Genomic DNA, 20,041 nt, shown 5'->3' with positions numbered 1-20,041 from the left:
TAAAAGACTTTTTCTTTCCTTATCTTGTGGTGGACACCGCAGTCATCAAGACTGCAGTAGTTGTTTGGAGCTCTTGGGAGCTCTGGCACAATTCTTTAGGAATTGCTGCGGCTCTATCTCTAAAAAAAGGCTGCAAGGTTGGGAAAACTAAGTTTTTACTTGTCTGCAATCTAGACACTCCGCTGCCTCAAAATCTTTTCCTGGAGTAGATGCTTTGCTTAAGGAAACTCTTTCTGTCCAACTCTTTTCCAGAGACAAAGGCCTGTCCTTTGCATTTCTAAGAGAGGTCCTCCCACTTCTTCCATCAAGTGGGAAGTATATACATTTGAAAATGGTACTCAGTTTCCCTGTTTGGGTCATCCTGTGTTAGTTAGAGTAATGCCGGCCCCTCCCGCTTTTGCATGCTCAGGGGGCTGTCTACAAAGACTGGGGATTTTAAAAACGCCATTTGGTTTGGCTTTAATGTTAGTGTCCTACTGAATGTTGTAATTGTGTGAGTGTGATCAGTGTTCTGTATGTCTTGTATGTTATTGGACAGTCTAGTTGTGCTCTGTGCTCTATGTGATTTTTGTGAAATTGTTTGTAATTTGTTTGTCTGTTTTGGTAACTTAAGAGCTCTGTTAAATTTAAGAACAATGATCAAATTTGGGAATTGGTTATTTTAATACTGAACTCCAGCTGGTGAAAACATTTGATTAGGAATTTAAAGATGATTCTAAATTTGGGAAATGAATTGGCTTTCCTTAAGTATAAGATCTTAAAGGAACAATAGCTTGTTAAAGAATTTCTGTTAACTTGCCTGAAAGAGATCATGTGCCTCTAATTTTACCTAAAGTATGTAACAAGGACTTTTCTGAAAGTTTCATCCTTGGCCAAGCTGGGATTAGAAGTCCATTGGGAATAATGGCCACATGGGTCCAGAAGGAGAGAAAGAAACTATGTTGTTTTATTATTTGAAATGAGAGAAATGGATTATATGCTTTAAATCCAGCTCTGCTGGACATGTAGGTTTTATGGGATTCCCCCACCCACCCACTGATTTCTGCTACTTTAAATGTTGGGTGGGGTAGGGATCTTTGGTAAAGATTTAAACTCGCCCCCCACTGCTGCTACTTCAGCTATAGAAGCCATTTAATTAGCCTGGAGTGATTTAGCTCCCCACCCTTGTGGAATTGGGGGAAGGGTAGTCACATGGAATTCTATTCTCCCCTCTTCCTCTAAACTGTTCCAGACATTTTAAAAGCAGCAAACTGATAAGGTTATGGTAAATATCTGTTTAGGATTTGTTACTAGAGGTAAAATATCTTGGGTTAATATGCACTGCATTTTTTTCCCTCCTGTAACTGATTTCTATAATGGTCAATAAGAAATTGTTAATTCAATTATGTCATACCTTGCTGTTTCCAATCTGGTTATGTGTAATCACTATATCCTAAATACTTGAGCAAATGAGTATTTAGTCTGGTCATCTATTGGTTACCAGATATTGTGTCTGGATATTCAAGTTTTTTTAAGGTTTTTAACTAATGAGAGGCCACATCTTGTAGCAGTCCTTGTGGACCGGTCTTTCTATCTCAGACTGTTCTAACTTTTCTTTGTTAGATTTGTTTTTATTTCTAGATTTGGTCAAATTGCAGATATATTGACTTGCTTCTGGGACCTAGATCAAACCTTTGTTTGTCAGCTCACACTACAGACACATGCCCCCTTGCGGACTGAGCATCATCCCTAGCATCATCCCTGTCCAGCTTGAAGAAGCAAATGACAGCCATAGCCCGTGCCCACTTTTCCTGATGTAATTTGGACTGATGAGGGGGAGTGGGAAAGTGGTTGACTTGTTAGAATTTTCACTGGATTACTGTGTGTTTAAGATTTGGAAATTGTTAAACTTGTGTAACTATTGCTACTATGTTTGAGGGACTTTTAGTCTGTTATGTATATGCATATGCGTATGATTTGTATGTGGGATGGTCATTTGATAATTCCTTTCCAAAAAAAAAAAAGGTGAGGAGAAGAAATAGGAAATTGGGAAAACTGGTACCTTGCTAGTTCAGATTTAATTGGAAGTTGGGAAAACTGGTATCTTGCTAGTTAAGATTTAATTGGAAGTTGGGAAAACTGGTATCTTGCTAGTTCAGATTTAATTGGAAGTCCTTTACGTCTTGCTTAAATTTACTAGACTACAATTTGCTGGTTGTGCTTTAACTTGGAAATCCCATATTCTGTTGGAATTGCCCTGGCAGACTCAGTTTTTGGGATTATTTTTTAGAAACAACCAGAAATTGGATACCTGTCTTGGAACTGGCAGTCTCTCTGATCTGTTTCTCCACTCCTGTTACCCCAGATCCTTAATTAGTATTTCAGCGTACTTAAAAGGACCTTGTTGATATTGAGGCCTCTAAAAAGTTTGGGGTTGCCTGCCTTGGTCTAACTGCATAATCTGCTCAGAAATTTGTATTCTAGTGGCAGCCCTGTTTGTTCCTCTGGGTGGGACAGGTGGGGCTACTCTAAGCCTTGCCCTTCTCTCCTAGAGCCGGCCCTCTGAATGGGCAACACAACTGCCTTGAGCTTGCTGCTCTCCATAAGCAGAGGCCGAGTCATGCACAAATGACCACAGCTGTCCATATGCTCCCCAACTGCAGAGGATCTGACAATTAATTGTCAGAAATAATTGAAATAAGGAACTTTGTGTATTGCTGATTAATTCTGGGATTATCAGGGAGAGACTTGACCTTGCCATAAGTCCTTGCATTGGTCTAGTTTTATTTTGATTTTTATTTACTTCACATAGGGTTGTTCAAATTATAGTGCTAAGGCCTTCTAGAGGAAGATAATTCAAAGATTTGAATAGTTCCAAGAGAAAAAGGGGGAAATGTAATGCCAAAGGTCACTTTTAATGGGATAACCAGTTCCTCCATTTGTCCTATTTCGTAATTCTGCCTTAAGGTTATGACCGTCCCCTCTTAATGGTTGAGATAAAGGTGTTATAGACATTCCTTTATGTCATTATAATATCAGTAACCTCCATCTATGAGGCTATCCCCATCTAGGTCTCTGCATGATGTCATTGTTCCATAAAAGGCTTGCTGTCCTGATACTTGGGGCTAGACTCTTTGAGATGATAGTCTCATCTAGCCCTGGGATCCATTGGTCCCAGTATTTCTCTCCATTTAATAAACTATTGAATTGGTCTCTAATCTCTGTCCTGCTCAGTTTCTTTTGACATTACAAAATTTGACCACAAAAAAAAAAAAAAAAAAAAAAAAAAAAAAAAAACTTCTTCTTTGACTCTTGCCAAGTCATTTAACTTCTGTTTGGCTCAGTTTACTTAAATATAAATATAAAATATATAAATATAATAACAATAGCTACATCCCAGGGTTGTTGAGGGGTTTTCTTGACAAAGATGCTGGAGTCATTTGTCATTTTTCTCCAATGTTTCCTCATTTTGATGAGGTTTAGGTTTGGGGGTTCTGGGAACCAAAATACAATGAGGTCTAGATTTAGAATCGTCAGGGAACCAAAATGAGATTAGGGTTCCTGGTGCTCGGGGAATTAAAAGATGAGGTCTAGTGGCAGGTTTGGGGTTCAGGGAACCAAATGGAGAGATTTGGCTCTCCTACATCCCCTTGTGATTCAGTGCATGGGTAGGAAGTTTTGGGAACCCTTTCTTCTGGCAGTGCAGAGATTCTTCATAAAAGAATTTATGAACCTGAAAACCTATATTGAGAAAAGAGGTTTATTATAGGCATTGGGAAGTAAAGTTTAGAGAAATCCCAACAGAGAGGCATAAAGTCTCTTTAAGAGACTTATCTCTTTAAGGAGATAGGTGAGGGAGATAAAAAGAGAGTAGCACTGGAAAAGAATATTATTCCAGCAGGCAGAGCACAGCATAGAATAGCATGACATGGCATGACATATTAGGACCTCTGGAAAGAGAGGGTTTTAGATTGGCTCTTTTATAAGCCTTGGCTACAAGTTGGGGGTTGCTTTTGATGGGGGGCTGGATACAGTTTGAGCTGAATTGAATAGATCTTCAATTGAATAGGGCTGGATTTATTTAGCTCAGGACTCAAGCAGCTCCACCTATATAAACCACTTTATCTGATTCCCTGGGGTAATCTCTCACTGAGGCTAGGTTGAAGGAGATTGTCTCCTTCTAGAAGCTTCAAGTTCTTTACCTCATAGCTTATTCCCAAAGTCAGAGAGAGAGAAAGAGAAAGAGTTTTGGGACTCCCCTCATCAATTTTATAGATGAGAAACTAAGGCAAATAAAGATTAAGTGATTTGCTCAGGATCACACAGCTAATAAATGACTGAGGACAGATTTGAATTTCACTTATTCAACTTCAGACTTGGTGTACTATGCAATGCATCATCTAATTGCCCTTACACAACATATTATGTATTTGTAGAAGAAGCATTGTAAAAGATGTAATAATAAATTCATAATCAGGGGGAAAATAGTGATATGCTTATATAGTGGGAAATATAGGCTGACTGACTGATAGGCAATCTTATACTTCATCAGCATTTATATGATAGAAGAAAAGTTCAGATAGAAGTTCAGCAAATTCAGAAAACCTAACTTATGGTGGATTTATTTGAATACCTGGACAAAAATAGTGGCATAGTATGGGTAAGCATGGATGGACTGACATCTGAATTACTAGAGGAATGCAAACATCAATGAAATAACAGATTCATTAGCTCAATGGAATTGTCTCTTTTAATTGGGCCATTATAAAACCTGGGCAAGTAGATGGTATAGAGCATTGTGTGCCTGGTCTGGAGGCAAGGAGTCGCATCTTCCTGTATTCAAATTTGGCCTCAGACATTTCCTACTTGTGTGCCTGTAGGCAAGTCACTTAAGCCTGTTTGACTCACTTCCCTCTTTTGTAAAATGAATTAGAAAAGGAAATGGGAAACCACTCCCTTATCTTTGCAAAGAAAACCCCAGAGTCATGAAGAGTTGAATATTCCAGAACAATAACAACAAGAACGATAATTTGCAAATAACTGAAAAGTATTTACAGTTTTCAGGCTTAGTTTGTTCTGTAACCTGCTAAAAGAGGCAGATCTTGTTTTTTTTGGCCAGAGTTGCAACTTTACATGGGAACAAGAAAATTTATTAACTAGCATGTAAATACAGATTGTGTAAATACTGTCTCTGATAGTAGGAGATGTTGGAAAAGTCATTTACCTTTCTTCCTATATAGTTATTTTTGTAAAATGAAGGTCCTATAGGATATCTTTTAATTTCTAAATTCTTGATTCTATTATTTAATTTATACATGGCTTGTTAGTTCTGCAATTATTGCATGAATCAAACTACATTTATAAGACTGCTATTAAAATTTCAAATTAATATATGAAAAAAAAATAAAATTTACCAAAAAATGAGGTAGTACTTTTCATAAAAACATTCATTTTTAAAGTCTAAATTGAATGTCAGAAAGGTGACAAGTTTCTATCTTAACCTTGAAACTCATGTAAAGTTAGAGTTCTTAGTTGATACCATATGTTACTAGGTCTGACAGTGTGATGTGTCTTTACCACAACACCATCTGTGCTGTAGTACCTGAGTAGGGACACTGAATAGGAAAGGAGGAGAATAATTAACTCTTGCAATTTAATTTTTCTCTGAGATCTCACAGCTGGTGCTGTATCCCTAACCACATTCTTAAAAAAAGAAAAAAGACATACTACTTTTAGATAAATAATTACCATTTTAAAGTTCAATTATATTTATCTTCCACTACTTTTTTTCATATATGTGGTAAGCATTATTTTCATTAACAAACATAAGCAAAATGAAATAGATGGAGAAAAACACATTATTATAGCATTATATATATATATATATATATATATATCACTTTCAGGCAGTGACTATAACCAATAAATATATTTTGAATGTCTATCATATCTCAAAAAAAAAGATAGAAGAAAAATATGTATTAGTTTATGGCTTTAAAAATCAACCTAGTACTTGAATTCAAACCCATTTTATAGATTTTTCTCCAAAGAAACATTTTCCTAAAAAAAAAAAAAAAGAAAGAAATGCCTAATTTATTGTCAGTGACTCATGTGCATATCTACCTATCTTTATTACTACACTTCACATGGATAGTTAAAACTATAAATAGGGTTTTAATAAGTGCAAGAAATTTCATATTTGTTAATGAATCTTTTCAAAAATACCTTGAGTATTCTGAATGCTACTGAAGTTTTTGCATTACTTTGGAAAGACCAGATAAAATGTTGTATTATTAGAAAACATTACAGCTCATTTCTTTCCACAGTTCTGTCAAAAACAAAGAAAGAGTAGGATCACAATTCCTAATCAAAACATCTAAGGTAAAAAAAAAAAAAGAGAGAGAGAGAGAGAGAGAGAAAGAACCAAATTGATGAGTTGGAAAAGCAACTAAAATCTAAATAATACAAAAGCTCAAAATACAAATACATTAAAAATAATTAAACAACAAAAAAGGTGTGGAAGTGTATCTAAAACTTAATAAAGTTTATATGCCTGTTTATAAAGTTTATAAAGTCAAGATTAGTGTGTATTTCTTTAAAAGAATAGCATCCATGGAATCAAAGTTTTGGATCACCCAAAGGAAACTACAAGGATGTGTGTGTTAGCATGAGCAAGCTGAAACAAATTAAAAAGAAGGAATGACAGAGGAAGATGATACATAGGATATAACTAAAATGAATGAATGAAAAAAATAGAGTAATAATATTGTGAGACTGAGGGTTCACCAACATATGGATCCTGTGTTCAATTCAATGTCAAGAGAATGAGAGGAAAGTCCACAGTATATTGGTGCAAGACATTGGGCTAGATGATAAGGATTTAGACATTACAAATTTGAGCAAGCAGGCTTGTGCACACATGCACACACATGTAGTGTTCTTTTCTAAAATATAATCGTTCTCTGGGAGCAGATTTCTTGGGGCACTTCTGGAGGCACCCTTAGTTTCAGTTCAAAGTAATAATCATGTCAAATGCAGCAGCTGTTAAAAGTTCAGATCCTTTAATATCTCTTCCAAAATAGCCCAGTTAGTTTTTTTAGAGGCCTATCTCCCAATTTGGTTCCAAGAGCTCTTATTGCTAGTCCTTTGCCTCTTCCAGCTTTATCCTCTCTTCTTCCGAATTCCTAGTTCTGCCTGACTGCAGTCTCTGGCTTCGCAATCTCCTTAACTGACTCCTTGCTGAGGCTCCAACAGCTTCTTATATATGATCTCTTAAAGGTGTGAACTCAAAGGTTGACTCCTCATCTGAGAGTGGGATTGTGGGAGCTATGACTTGTGAATTTCCTCTACTGAACTTGTGAATCCCTGGGCCTCCGTGGAGACTCTGGAGGCCCTGAAGCACACCGAGGTCTCCACAGGTCTCAGTGGCCTGAATTGGGCTCACGGATCCTCTGGTGGGGCTAAGGATTGGAAAGAGAAGGGACCCTAGTGTCTGAGAATGAGAGCATGAGAACCCATGGGCCCCTTGCCTCAGCTGCTGGCCCACGCTGCCCTCCCTGCCCTGCACCATAGCCCACAAAGCCCGCTCCCATCCTGGTGTACATTGGGACCGCTTTAAGCACCTTGGACAGAGATCCCGCCAATTGCAGACAATGGCAACTCCACCTCTATCTGAATTGGAAAACTCCCATTCTGATACTGTGAAGAGCACTGAAGATCCACTATATCTGGAAATGATAAAAGAAGATAAAGGAAGCCCCAGCAATGATGTCCATTCTCCTATAAGTAAGATAGAATGTCTGTCATCTTTTTGTGAAATTGCATTGATGGAAGGGCCAGAGACTGAAGACCCATTGATGGAAGAGCCAGTGGTGGACCAAGAGCTACGGAATGTTCCCAACTTTAGGGACTCGGGGGTCAAGTGGTCAGAGAGAGACACCACAGGGAAAATAATTGCTGTCTTTAGAGGGTTCGGAAAAGGGATCCTCCTCCTCGGATTTCTCTACTTCTTTGTATGTTCCTTGGATGTTCTTGGCAGCACTTTCCAACTGGTTGGAGGAAAAATGGCTGGGAAGATTTTCCATGATGGTTCAGTGTTGAACAACCCTGTGGCTGGCTTGATGATTGGCATGCTGGTGACAGTCCTGGTGCAAAGTTCCAGCACATCTACATCCATCGTTGTCAGTCTGGTATCCTCTTCATTGTTGACAGTAAAGGCAGCCATTCCCATTATCATGGGAGCCAATATTGGGACTTCAATGACTAATACTATTGTGGCCCTCATGCAGGCTGAAGACAGAAATGAGTTCTGAAGGGCTTTTGCTGGAGCAACTGTCCATGATTTCTTTAACTGGTTGTCAGTGCTGGTGCTGCTGCCCATGGAGGTGATCACAGGTTACCTCTACCGCCTCACTGATGCCATCGTGAAAATCTTTAATATCAAGAGTGGGGAAAATTCCCCTAAACTCCTGAAAGTCATCACAGATCCCTTCACAAAACTCATTGTCCAGCTGGATAAAAAAGTCATAAATGAAATTGCTACAGGAAATGAGGCAGCCAAAAACAAGAGCCTGATAAAAACTTGGTGTAAAACATTAAAATATGTGACTTTAAGCAACGTTACCATTGCCTCACCAGAAAATTGTACTTCTCCCAGCTTCTGCTGGACCAATGGGAACATGACATGGAGCCTCATGAACATAACATATAAACAGAACACTGCAAAGTGCAAACATGCATTTGTGGATGTCAATTTCTCTGATCTGAGCATTGGGCTCATTCTTCTGGCCCTCTCCTTGCTGGTCCTGTGCACCTGTTTGATCTTGATTGTCAAGGTCCTCAACTCTATGCTCAAGGGACAAATTGCTTCAGTGATTAAGAACACCATCAATAAAAATTTTCCTTTTCCTTTTGCCTGGCTGATGGGCTACCTCGCCATTCTTGTTGGAGCTGGGATTACATTTCTCATGCAGAGCAGCTCTGTATTCATGTCTGCCATCACTCCTCTGGTTGGCATCGGAGTGATCAGCCTGGAGAGAGTGTATCCTCTGACCCTGGGCTCCAACATTGGCACCACCACCATGGCCATCCTGGCTGCGCTGGCCAGCCCTGGCAGCACTTTGGAAGAATTCCTCCAGATTGCCCTGTGCCATTTCTTCTTCAACTTGTCTGGAGTTCTTCTGTGGTACCCCAGTCCCGTTCATGCGCCTGCCAATCCATTTTGCCAGGGGCCTGTGGAATATCATGGCCACCTACCGTTGGTTTGCCATCTTCTACTTGATCATCTGTTTTTCCTAACCCCAGTGACAGTGCTTGGGCTTTCCTTGGCAGGTTGGACTGTGCTGGTGGGTGTGGGGGCACCCATCCTATTTCTGTTGCTGGTGATCCTGGTGATTTGTGTCCTCCAAGCCCGCTGCCCTCAAGTTCTCCCTGACAAGCTGAAAACCTGGGACTTCTTGCCCTTGTGGATGCGCTCTCTTAAGCCCTGGGATGGGCTGGTGTCCCTCCTGACATGCAGCTGCTGCTGGTCCAACTGGTCCCAGATGTTCAGCTGCTGCTGCTATTGCATCGTCTGCTGCTGGTTATTCTGCAGGCTGACCAAGATGCTGCAGGAGATGCAGGAAATGTCCAGAAATGGATGAAGATCAGAAAAAGTCAAGACCCCTCCAGGTCAATGAGAGACATAACAAAACCACAGAAACAACTATGGAATTCCAAGCCAGGCATCCAGACACAGGAGAAAAGCTAAGAAGACCAGGGAGGATAGGGGAACCCTTGCATTATTGTGGCAGCTCAGAAGCCTTTCCTTTGCCTCTTTATAAGGCAGACCACTCTTTATATTCATTTTACCAAGTACAGACCTTTCTTCCCTCTGATTCCCACTCATTCCTTCCCATCTAATTCCAGCTAACTGGTCTCTCCCAACAATTTCCCATTTTCAAATAATATGTAGGAAAGAGACTCCTGGACTGAGGAAGAAAAAGCAGCCTATTCCCCAAATCCCATGTCACCCCATTTGAAGTCATACAGAGACTTAACCTATCTTTCACTGTATATAACTCTTCCTAAACAGATGTATAGTCAGTGAATTGTATAGTTTTTCATTGGATAATAAATAACCTGTATGGTTCTGGTTTTATATTGCTCACCTTTGGAAAGAAATATTTAATGCTTATTATGCCCAAACTATGATGAACATGGAAAGTCAGGGTCCTTCTTGGCAAAGGAATTCTAGAGAAACTCATTGATGTTTTCAGTGTGGAAAAGTTGGATATTTGAGAGCTCATTGTAGATATGGAGATAGAGAGAGAGAACAGGGTGAGAGAATAAAACCTAAAACCCCATGCCCAAAATGTAATAGAGGATTTCACTGGGCCTCTGAATGTAAATTGACCCAGAGAAAGGAGAGGCAGGGCCCAGCTCCAAGGTATCAATCAAAAGACAGATGGAGCATGATAGCAGCTGAGGTTACACTCAGAGAGTCTTTAGAAATTCAGGACTCTGATGTCATCGACCAACAGAAAAGCAATCAAGATTACAATTGGGGAGAATACAGGCCTTTTAACCAAACAGGGCAGTGTCCAGTGCAAACAGCTCCACTATCTTTAGATAATTGCCAGGTGATTTGGAGAGATCCAGAGAGTGGTAAATAGAAGGGAATTAGATAGATTAACTGCTTGGGGAAGAGGGTTTGCTTGTATCTCTACAGGAAGAGAAGGAATCAGATGGGGGCCAATGAGCTGTATTCACCTTGTCCATCAGAGAGAAACAGAAAAGGAGAAAAATCTGGAAACAAAGGAAAAGATTTAAGAAACATCTGACACTGAAAGAGCAATGGCTGACAATGAGACTGTTAAAAGAACTTTAAAATCTTCATGAATCATTGGATTCCTTAACACAAGATGAGACTGTTTCCTTGAGATGAAAAATTGTTGATGAGACTATTGCAGTACTTCATAGCTTACAGGAATTATTGGATTCCTGGCACATGATCTAATGGACAATGGATTTGAATGAAATGAGGTGAGATTTTTCAAGACAGTTGTGAAAATCGAGTAAGGGTTCATTTATTTCAAAGTTTGAGTAGGCCTGAAGGACTTTAAGCATTAACTCAAGGGCATACTTAAGTATCCTCCCTGCTATCCTTCTAAGGGCATACTTAAGTCCCCTTGTTATCTTCCTATGACATCAATGTCTTTCTGTTTAGGTCAAATATGGGCAACTATGTAGTTATTGGTCAAGTTCAATTTCTTGGGTAGTTCCAGCATTTATAATGTAAGATCCTCAGCCAATAAGGATGAGGGTCATTGGTGGGAAGGGGTATTTGCGTTAGGGATAAAAAGTGTTGACCCTGCCCCCTACGGTGCCTCCTCCCTTCCATTGTCTGCTCAGTGGGTGGGACACCAATTCTCATGAGAACATATAATAAACTTTGCTTTGCTTCTAGATATCTCTCCAGCTTTTTTTGTTAAATGCTGTCTGAACCACACAGATTCCTTTTGGACTATTTTTAGGACTTATGGACATGTATAATTCTGTATGTTGATTCATGTTATGAAAAATTGTTTACTTCAAAGCTTACAGGAATTATTGGATTCCTGGCACATGAACTAATGGACTATGGATTTCTTTTGGACTATTTCTAGGACTTATATGGATATGTGTAAATTCTCATGTTGATTCATGTTATTTGTTACATTACTACTAGCCTGTGTTATATTGCTATGTGCTATGTGTAATGCCTCCCATATTGATGGATTTATGTACACCTTATTTCATACCTGTTTCAAGTGAGCCCCTTTAAAAACCCGCTAATCTGATTTGATTTTCTATTTCTTTTGATGTTTTCATCTCCCTTCCTGAGATTGTCAGGGAGAGCATGACCACCTTCTTTTTATGGTGCTTTCGCTCCTTTTTTGAGCAGTCAGGGAAGGCCTGATCACCTTTTTGGGGTTCTCACCATCTTGAGAAGTCAAAGAGGTTATGACCGCCTTTGTTCTAAATCAAAAGAAAGTGGGAGATGTTGGGATCCTAGTGTCAACTCAACTGGAAACAAGGTGAAAACTCAAGGGAGATATCAGAATCCTGGTGTTAACTCAATGGAATTGATATAGTGCTTATTGGTTCATACCTTAGAGCGAATCCTTACAAGGTGATAAGTCACTAATACTGATAAACAATAAGGCAATAAAGGTGTTCACACCTTTAGAGAGCTCATGTAAGCAAGGCATATTTAAGTACTCATTGGAGTTCACACATTTGGGAGATTTCAGGGTTTAGCATGAGATATCCGAATTCACACCTCCCTTGAAGCTCTCAGGGCCAGGGAGCACTCTGGGAGAAACCCATAATCCCATTCTCTCAGAGGAGAAGTTAACCTTTGGGAGATCATATATAAGAAGTGGACAGAGGCTTGGTGGAGAGTTCATTTAAAAAGATTCAGAGTGGAGGAGTATCAGTCAGTTCAGCAGAAGCCCACTCTTGGAGGCACAACCAAATTCACTTCATCTCACAGCACTGTGGTGGCTGAGCTCCTGCATTTCCCCCACTGAGACCAACACTGGTCTGAAGGCTCTCCAGAAAGCTGCCCAGCCCCAGGCAAGGAGGTGCTGGCTGGAGGCTGAAGAAAGCAGAGGAAGAAGCAAAGGACAAAGCTGCAAGAGCTCTTGGAACCAAGCAGAAAGAGAGAGAGACCTCCAAGAAAGCTAATAGGCTATATTGGAAGACACAATAAAAGATCTGAACTTTTAGCACCTGGCTGCATTTGAGTGATTATTTACTGAAACTAAGGCTGCCTCCAGAAAATCTCCCCAAGAAACCTGCCCCCAGAGAGAACCATCATTTTATATTTTAAAGAAAAAAAAAAAAAAAAAACACCACAATGTAGTCCAGAGGCAGTTTGTGAATAAATTTTAATATTAAGCTTAAATTTTGCATTTTATTTTAGAAGCAACAGGGAGCCACTGAAGGTTTTAGAATATCTAAATAATAAGGTAAGATCTGTGCTTTAGGAAGAAAAATTCTGATAGTCATAGAGAGGATATATTAGAGAAAGAAGAGATGAAAGCTGAGAAACAATTAGGAAGCTAGAGTCATAGTTTAAATACTTCAGTGAGTATGGGAGAGAAGAAAAGAGAAGAAGGTTTGAGGTTCTAATGCTTGCCAGGAAAATGTATAGGGGTATTTGGATAATCTACATTGCATTTGCTGTTCTGTTAATGTTGAGTCATTAAAATTGTGTCTAATTTTTTGTGACCCCATTTGGGATTTTCTTGGGAAAGATTCTGACATGACAAACCATTTGCTTTTCAATTTATTTTATAGATGAGGAAACTGGGACAATTTTCCCAGTATCAAATACCTAGTTAATATCTGAGGCCAGATTTGAACTCAGGAGAGCTTTCCTGCTTTGAAGGCAGCATTTTATCCCTGAATCAAATCCTGGGAATCTGATGACTTTACCAGGATAAACTCATTAGTTCTAATCTCTTCACTATGCTATTTAGTCAAATCTTGATCAATAACACCTTCCTCTTTACCCTCCTTTCCCCTCTGATTGGAGCTTGGAAGACAGATTAACAAATTCTTCCCAATGCCTTTCTTTAAAGAGGCTAGGAATTGGAATCTCAGATCAGTCTACTTTGCATCTGTATTTGTCTTGGTTTCAAATTCATGGTACAAAATGTCCCTGCACTGATAACCCTGTCCCTCCCTTTCCCTGCCATATTTTTAGGGTATTATCTTTCCTGAGTGCATTGTAAACTTCTTAGAGACAGGAACTGTCTTTCATTTAATCGTGCCCCCAGCTTTTAATATAGCATTTAGCACACAGCAGAAACTTAATAAATGTTGATTGAATTGTTTTGGATTGTTTGTATTCCACTTTAGATGTAGGGAGTTTGAAATTTACTTATGTTTAATTATAATCTCATATTGTAAACCATTACTACCTTTATGTTTCTTAGTACATTTAAAATGTCTAGTTTAGATAAACTATCTGATATTATCTACCTCTGGTAACAAATACTTCCATAAAAATGTTATTGTCAAACTTTTTTTTTTTCAGAAATTATCACTCCATGTGCATTCCTATATATAAAATATACATGTATACAAATTTATTAGAGGTTCAGCTATATTGGAAAAGTATATAATTAATGCCCTGAAATTCACCATAATCAGACAGATTTTATGATTAGTATCACATGAATTTAAAAATATCATTATACATTTTTAAAATAATAAAAATCTTTCAAATATTTGTATAATAGTGAGATGATGGGCATGATGGAATGTAATGATTTTTTTAGAGTCATAATGCTTTTTCTATATTAAATTCATTCTCCATAACATATGCCATCTTCACAAAGAAATCTGAACATAGTATGGGAAAATTGATTTAAGACATAGTATGAAGTACTTAGGGAGTTTTAAAAGCTAGGATCCATCAGTAGTGATGGTATTGATGAGACTTGTTATTTACAGGTGTGTACAATCACACGATCACAAACACAAGATGCAATATACAGCTATACACACACACAGATATATATATATATATATATATATATATATATACATACACAGATACACACACATACACACATACATTCACATATGTCAGCAGTGTCTATACACACATATAATGTGATTTAGGTATCTAAAACTATTCCTACCAACTGGTTTTCTTGCTTAGTTTAATTATCCTTTCCTTTCACTGTAAAATACACTGACTTGTAGGGCAGCAGGGTCTGACTGAATAGGTATGTGAGCCGGATGTGATTTCTATCCTTATAAAAAGCAGTTATGGCACATATGAAATTGCTACTTTTCTTTTTTATATTGCTGTCATTTTATAGTGTGCTACATAATTAATTTTATTAAGATACAGAAACATTTGGTGGAGGTTCCATTTCCCACCTATGGTTTATTTTTACTCCCTGTGATAAATTAACAGACAGTAAAATACAATATTACATCAGATATTTTTAGAACATCTTTGTTCCTAAGGTTTTAATTCTTCTATATATGAACTTTAAATTCTTCAGCTTTTATTGTATAATGGTGACCCAGATGTTGCCTCATATCTAATATCTGCTGCTCTTTTTATTATTATTATTATTTTTAAGGTTTTTTTTTCATTGTTTCTTGGATTATATGTGAGAATTCTTCCAAGATTCTATGGAAGTATCATTGTAATATAGATGAAAAGCTAATGAAAGTCTGTTTAGGATAATAGCAGCACCACATTTTGCTAGAATATTAGGAACATGAATTTTCACAAATCTGTCTTACAAGATATTTTACAGGTGATGTGAAAATTCCTTGCAGGAAATCAGATGGAAGAAGGAAGCTCCACAGAATTATAGGGCATAAGAGCAAGAGAAAAAGGTAGGATTATTAGAAAGGATGTGATATATTCACTTGACATACCATCATCATAATTCAGGACAGAATGAGGCCATGCATTGCCTCCTAGCTATCCCTATAAGAACATAGCGTCAGTCTTATCACTGTTTTTCTTTACATTTCTGCCTGACTTTGAATATGTTTTTGGATGAGGCTCATAGGACATCTACTGTGGTTTGCATAAAGACACTTATGTGTCAGTTCCTTTATACTATGGATTTTTAGTTGCTTCAGTTCCTTGTCATTTTTGTCTTATAGTCTTATCTTCTCAACCACACTATCTCATCCTTTCTTCTTTTTTTTTTTTTTTTTCAAATTCTCCTCCTCTCCATTAGAATGGACACCATTTCAAAAACAGGTTATTGATTTCTTCAGCAACAAAGGTATATATTGCTTGCTACTTGTTTAAATGGAGTTTTCTTAGAGCATATATTTGTAATTAACTAAAGGAAATAACTACCAGCCTAATTCTTTCTCTCAACATGTTCAAAATGGATTTTTTTTTTCTACCTGAAGGGACTTCAATCCTTTACTTTCTTTAACTTTGTCATCTTCTTACCTGCTCAACTCATTTGCCAAAGATTGTGAATTCTATCTCAACAATCCCAGATGAATATAACTTCTCTTCACTCACATGGCCACCACACAATTTTGAACTGAACTATTATAATTGTCTACTAAAAATTCTCAATCTCCAATCCATCTGCCAAATAATTGGGAAAATAACATTCCTAAAGCATGTGTGTGCAATTATCATTCCACTCTCCTGCTCAGATGTTGTCCATGACTGCTGTTGCCTCTAGGATAAAAGGAAAATGCCTCAGCCCTGAAATCAAATGCCCTTCAGTATCTCACCTTAACCTATCTCACAAAACAATGCGCAGAATGCCACACACACACACACACACACACACATGCACACACACAAACACTCACACTATATTCTAGATGGGTTGGTCTTCTCATTATTCTTCAGTCTTGTCATTTCAACTTTTGTCCTGAAGATCATATGAAGAATTATAAAATAATTGGAGTTACTAGACTTTGGCTCAAATCATGATTCTGCTTCTTACAGCCTGGGGAAATCTGAGTAAGTCACTTAACTTCTCTCTGTCTCCATTTCTTCATTTATACAACAAGGAAGATTGAAATAGTCAGTGTTTCTTATTCCATCCAGGTCATTTACATCTGTAAATGGTCCTATGATTGCTGTCTCCATATAGGGTCGCTTTCATATTAGAAATATACTTTACAACACTTTCATCCTCAGCTTGTTTCAAGGTTTTACTTCATATGCAGAAATATTGTAGGTCCCTTTAGTTCTTTTTATTCTGACAGGCAGTTAGATGGAATAGGGGAGAATCTATAGGATTTAATGTCAGGAAGAACTCAAATTAAATCCTGCCTCAGACTTTAAAAGTTGTGTGACTATGGGAAGCAATTTAGTCCCTATCTGACTCAGTTTCTTCTTCAGTTAAATGCAAATAATTACCTACATCCCAAAATTGTAGTGAGGATAAAAATGAATTAATATTTAAATCCTTAATGTTCCATATAAATGCTATTATTGGTATCATTATAAGTATTCTCTAGGTCCTCAGATTTTCCTGTATCTATTTATCTGTGTATATACTTTGTCCTTCAGTATGTTTCTTGAGGACTAGGACTATTTTTTTTTTAATTTGTGTCATTGTATCATTAGTACCTTCTTCAGTTAACTTCTTTTCAATATTCTCTTTATGTTTCTTTTTCATTATGCTTTTATATTAGCATAGCTAAATCTCAAAAACTCACCACTGAGTCCTTCTCAACTTCCCTATATGTGTCTTTGTATGTGTATATGCATGTTTGTGTGTATGTATGTTTTAGGCTTTCTGCAACAGAGAGATAACATTTAACTTTGGGATGGTATTAGTGATGTCAAAATAAGATCTAATTCTTGGATTACTTGTCATTCATACAAACATATTAATATCTAGAATAACAATAGAATCAGAGGCATTTATATTGAAATTTAATGCATTAAAAAAAAACTTGCCATTTTGTCAGTTGTTATTCCTAACAACTTTATGATTTTGGTATAATAAAATAAAATTAATATTCTAAATTATCAGTTAGCAAATGCATTCTATTGAAACATACCGCATCTGCTCTTATATACCTGAGGTGAGTGCCATCTACTGTAGTTTCAAAGTACAGTAAGAAAGTAATTGTTTGAAGCACAGTAAAGACTAAATGTCAATCTGATAATATGAGAAGACTTAAAATATCTATTTAGTCATTATTAGTTATTCGTTATTGAATTAGGTTAAAAATATCATATTACCCCAATAAATTATCACATAATTAATGGCACTGTTTGAACTCAAAAAAAATATTAAATAAGACATGTTAACAGCTTCAAAAAAATCACTATTGCAGGTCATCCAAAGGGCAATAAAGAGATATTTGATGATCAAAAATAATCTGCATTAAATTATCAATAGTGATCTGTGTTACAGAAGTCATAAAAGGGACAACATGTAGGAGCTGTACAGTTAGATAGAAAATGTGGACAGTTATATAGCAGATAAACATACTAATATTTCATAAGTATTCAAGAAAGTATAAAAATCCTAAGAGAAGACCTACAGTGGGTTGTATATATTCTATGAAATATTTATAGTAGGACAGTGACAGAAATGGTACTGGGTGGGCAGCCAAGATGGAAAATTTGAAATAACAATCCAGTTGAACTCTATTAATATTTCCTTGTAAAAACAACTTTAAAATGATATTTCTCAAATCAAATTTTGTTGTGGTAGAGTTAACAAAAGTGCAGGGTAAGACTTTTTTTCAGAATAAAACAATTTAGGAGGTCCACATAAAAGATCTGTGGTGGGAAAAACATAATTCAAATTCATCTGAGGCAACAACTGTGGACCTTGGAGACAGCTGCAACAGTGGCAACAGAAATTTCAGGAGTTCTCAGTGCAGAGATAGTAAAGGGGTAAGATGACTGGTAATTACAAAGGAAAATACTAAGGATACTCTCTTGGCATTGGGTGATAATGTTTGCAACTGCAAAGGAGCAGGGACCATTCCTAGGTAAAGATGAAAGCACAGACAAAGAATGCAATAACTACATCTCTCCTGAGATCGTTCCACAGTGAAAGAACTTCATAATTATAGATACCACAACTTGCCCTAAACAGAGCAATGCAAAAAAGCCTGAGGACTGAGAAAGTACCTTATCACCCCCAGGTAAATATGAAGATCAAAATCAAGCAATAGCTTAAAAAAATGAGCAAACAGCAAAAACAGTAAAGAATTTGACAATAAAAAGCTATTATAATAGACAGGAAGACCAACACAAACTCAGAAGACAAAAATACAAAAACAGATATAAGCAAAGTATCAAAGAAAAATTCTAATTAGACAGATGTTGAACAAAATTTATTTGGGAGAGTTAAAAAAGAGAGAGATGAATGTTAAGGGAAAAAATTGGGGCAAATAATGAGAATGATGCAAGACAATTAAAATAAGACAATTAACTTCTTAGTAAGAGAGATACAAAACTACTACAGAAAAGAACTCATTAAAAATCAGAGAAGAATCAGAAGCCACAGCCAAGATAGCAGAATAAAAGGAAGTTGTCCAACCTCTCCCCCAAACTGCAACAAATCCTTTAAATGATGACTCTAAACAAAATTTAAAGCATCTGAACACTCAAAAGACAGAGGAGAACATTTTTCATCTGAAACCACTTAGAAGCTCAGCAGAAAAGGTCTGTGATATCAAGATGGGAATGCAGACCAGTGCAGGGTGCCTCTGTACAGCTGTGGACCCCGGTCTAACTGTTGAAGGCATGACTTCTAAATCTGCCATAATCCTCGTGGGTCTGTGGAATCAAAGTGAGACACCAGTGAGCAATCCCAGTGCAAACCTGTCCCTGGCTTCAGCTCCCATCTGGATCCCAGTATCAACAAGGAGGGGCCTCTGAATCAATATCAGTGCTGAAGATTTCTGGATCTCTCAGCCCAGGGGCACCAGAGCAAGCTGGGAAAGTCAGTGGAGAAGGTCTGAAACAATGGGGTAGAAGTCTAGTGGAGAGTCTCAGTGAATCAACAGTCAGCAGAGTCCCAGTCCCAGCCAGCACACTAAATCTTACAGCTACAATGGAGTGTAGATACTCCTAACAGCTCCAGGACAGAAAAGAGTGCCTGTAGTCACATTCCTAAAAGGATTTCTGAAAATAGCTGCACAAAACCCCTGAAGCTTGAAACAGTACATCTTCCAACCTGGAAACAAAGCCCTACATTAACAAAGAGTTAAAAACAGAATAATAGGCTAGGAAAATGAGCAAAAAACAAAAAACAAAAGTTTCTGACTATTGAAAGTTATTATGGTGACAAGGAAGATCAAAACACACACTCAGAAGATGATAACAAAGTCAAGTCTACTATATCCAAAGCCTCCAAGAAAAATAAGAATTGGGCTCAGGCCATGGAAGAGCTCAAGAGACAATGAAAATTAAATAAGAGAGATAGAGGAAAAACTAAGGAAAGAATTGAGAGAGATGCAAAAGGAAATACGAAAAGCTAATGAGGAGAATGCCCTAAAAAGCAAAATAGGTCAATTGAGAAAGGATATACAAATGCTCACTAAGGAAAAT

General features: G+C 37.5%; 1 pseudogene; it reads left to right on the top strand.

Moving 5' to 3' along the window:
• Positions 1 to 1,700: 1,700 nt before the first annotated feature.
• LOC100915986 lies at positions 1,701 to 19,369 on the top strand (annotated as a pseudogene).
• The last annotated feature ends 672 nt before the right edge of the window (positions 19,370 to 20,041 follow it).

The sequence above is a fragment of the Sarcophilus harrisii genome, chromosome 2, assembly GCF_902635505.1.
Source record: "Sarcophilus harrisii chromosome 2, mSarHar1.11, whole genome shotgun sequence".
In the NCBI taxonomy this organism is placed as follows: Eukaryota; Metazoa; Chordata; class Mammalia; order Dasyuromorphia; family Dasyuridae; genus Sarcophilus; species Sarcophilus harrisii.
The sequence above is the reverse complement of the archived record's forward strand: the minus strand, read 5'-3'. Positions and strand labels throughout refer to the sequence as shown.